Source organism: Nicotiana attenuata, unplaced genomic scaffold (assembly GCF_001879085.1).
Source record: "Nicotiana attenuata strain UT unplaced genomic scaffold, NIATTr2, whole genome shotgun sequence".
NCBI classification, from domain to species: Eukaryota; Viridiplantae; Streptophyta; class Magnoliopsida; order Solanales; family Solanaceae; genus Nicotiana; species Nicotiana attenuata.
Genome location: NW_017670915.1, coordinates 243,655 through 247,018, shown reverse-complemented (window position 1 = coordinate 247,018; position 3,364 = coordinate 243,655).

The window sequence follows — 3,364 nt, the reverse complement described above, 5'->3', positions numbered from 1 at the left end:
TAAGGGGCCGTTTTTTTTAGGGAGTTTCGCGTTTTCCCGTTTGTGGGCCCGGGGCAGTGTCGGCCAGGGCGAGACGTGTGGAGTTTTCGGGTATTTTAGTTTGGTGCCGGGCATCGTATCGTACGGCTCCGGCAGGAGTTATAGTAGTGGAAGGAGCAGCTTCAGGCTTCTTGGTATTGAGTTTGTTGGCAGGCCGATGTGGCTACGTATTTAGCTTGAGTTAGCTTGGTTAATCCCGAGTTGTATTGTTGAGGGATAGGTTGATTCGATCGTTATTGAACTTGTTAGTGATCTGGGGAGATCAATGAGTTGCTTTTCTATGCTGTGAGGCGTTATGATTGGTTGGATATGGGCACATGTGGTGCTGTTCTATTGAGGAGTCATAGAGAAAGTCGAGCGGGAAGAGTAATTGAGTGTGGCTCGGTAAATGGAGTATTGGTTACGGCCTATCGGGTTGCGTATCGTATGTTATTTGTTTCACCGTGGGTATAATGAATGGCTTTGGTTTCAGACATCAAATTATGCGTGGCTGTCGATTTTGAGCATGGCGACTTGAGGTGTTTCATGTGTAACAGTGTTTGGGTAGAATCGCGCATTGTGGCGAGGCCACGCGGGGGTATGACCCTTCAGGGTAGATTCAGGTATCCTATTTCCATGATGTGAGACGGGGTCTCAGCCTTGTATTGTAATGGTACTGATGAGCTTGAGTTACAGCTCTTTCGTTTGAGTCATTTGTCATGATTTGAGTATGTTCAGACCGTTCCTCATTGGTGCGTGTATTATGCAAGTTGTGGCTTAGGCCTGTGTTGAGGTGTCATATCACCAGAGTGGTGTGTTGGATTCGAGGAGATCGTTGGAGTCATTAATGAATAGGAACAGATTTGATTTCAGCTTGTTGGAAGGATAATATCGAGGTTCGACTCGGAAATCTGCTGTGGTATTAGTCAAAAGGGAAGTGGCTTCATGAATGGTTGATCTGAGAGACGGTTACGGTTTGCTGCGTGTTTCATTTATCGTTGGTAGTATATGAAAGTGTTGGAATGAGACTTTAGCTAAATAAGAGGTTTTCTATCGGTATTTGGTTGTTGTGGGTAACTACTGTGAATGGAAGTTATCGTATCAAGTGCTTGGATTATGTGGTATATCATATGACTTCACCTGAGGTTGCAAGTGTGGGTATTACAGCTGGTTCGGGACTATTCAAAGTACAGGTGTGAGGTTTTGATCGTATTGATGGTTTCAGAAGTGAAAAGGTAGTTCTATAATTTATGGGCTAGACTGGATTGGGTAATTTCAGCTATGTTGTGTTGTCGGACCTATATGAGATAGGGTGACGTGGGATTACCCCGGGTATATGCTTGGTAAGGTTATTCAGCTATTGGTTGGCTTCTAGGACAACTCTGGGTACGCTCGAGGACGAGCGTTGGTTTAAGTTGGGGAGGATGTGACGACCCGACCCGTCGTCTCATGATTTACCGCTGCGTTTCCCCCATTTTATGCTTCTTCATGTTTCGTTATCGGTATGTGGTGTGTTAGAGTTGATTTGGATTGGTTTTGATAAGAAATGAGACACTTAGTCTCTTTAAGGAAGGCTTAAGTTGGAAAAGTCAACCGGACGTTGACTTATGAGTTATAGAGCTCGGATGTAATTTCCGGTGATTCGGTTAGCTTCGGGGGATGATTTGTGACTTAGGAGTGCAATCGGAATTGATTTTGGAGGTCCGGTGTAGAATTAGGTTTGAATTGGCGAAGTTAGTATTTTGGCGAATTCCGGTTGATAGGTGAGATTTTGATCCGAGGGTCGGAATGGAATTCCGAGAGTTGCTGTAGCTTCGTTATGTCATTTTGGACTTGTCTGCAAAATTTCATGTCATTCGGACGTGGTTTGGGTGGGTTTTTGATCAAAAATGGAATTTGGAAGTTCTTGAAATTATTAGGCTTGAATCCGATGCAAATTTGGTGTTTTAATGTTGTTTTGAGCATTCCGAAGGTTGGAACAAGTTTGAATAATGTTATGGGATATGTTGGCGTGTTTGGTTGAGGTCCCGAGGGCCTCGGGTGTCTTTCGGGGTGGCTTCGGATCATTTCGGGTTGTTTTGCAATGGCTGAAGCTGGTATCTGGTATTGTTCTTCGCGTTCCCGAGGGTCCCCTCGCAATTCTGTTGCGCAGGTCTTACTTTGGAGGCTCGTATCTCTCAATCCACAAAGAATTTGGAGATGATCCAAAAATGAAAGTTGTAGCTCTTTGAATCTAGTTTCTAAAAACATATTATAATAGTCATTTGGAGTTTTGTGTAAAATGTTATGACCATTACACTAGAGGCTGTCCGAGCAGAGTTTGAAAAATGAATTTTTGGAACTCTGTTCTTCGCGAACGCGTGAGGAGGACCGCGAACGCGAAGAACAAATCCTTGGGCAGCAGAATAAAGTCCAAACTTCGTCCCATTTGCCATTTTTGACGATTTGGAGCTCGGATAAGGCGATTTTTCGGCAGATTTTTGGAGAGAACAACGGGGTAAGTATTCTTAACTCAATTTTGGTTGTATAACTTGAATCTATCACTAGTTTTGGTGTTTAATCCGCGAATTTTTTTGGAAAAGTATAGAAAACCCTCTTGGATAGAATCATGGATTTGAGGGTCGAAATGTTATGGGAATTGGATAATTTTTGTATGGTTAGACTCGTGGCGAGATAAGAAATCCGATGATGTGAATTTTGTATTTTTCGAGAAGTGGGCCCGGGGCTCGGGTTTTGCTAGTTTCGAGATCTTTGCTATTTTTCGATTTTTTTCGATTGGGTATTGTTCCCTTAGCATATTGTGATGTATTCGCTCTGATTTTTGTTAGATACGACGCGCGTGGAGGCCGATTTGAGGGGCAAAAGCGGCGCAAGCTAGAGATTTCGCCGGTTCGAGGTGAGTAATACTTGTAAATGATATCCTGAGGGTTTGAAACCCCGAATTTGCACATCATAGTGTTGTATTGAGGTGACTCGCACGCCGGATATGAGCGTGGGGTAGAGCACCGTTGGGGATTGTGACTTGGTCCATCCCGGTTGTTGATTTTTACCGCGTATTTGACTGAAACTACTTGTTATCATCATAATTTGGGTTGATTGCCATGTTTGGGCTTCGTGCCAACTATGTGAATCCTTCAGGGATTGATATCACTGTTTTCGCATGATTTTTGCATACTATTTGATCTCGGTCCAGGGTTTTAATACTGATTTGCAAACTCAGCCATTTTTCTAAGATTTGAAAACTTAAACAATATTTTATTGACGTTTTGAGCTGAGAACTGTTATTTTAATATTGCCCAAGTGGCTTATGTGCATTTCTGGACTGAGCATGGATCGGGCTGCGCAC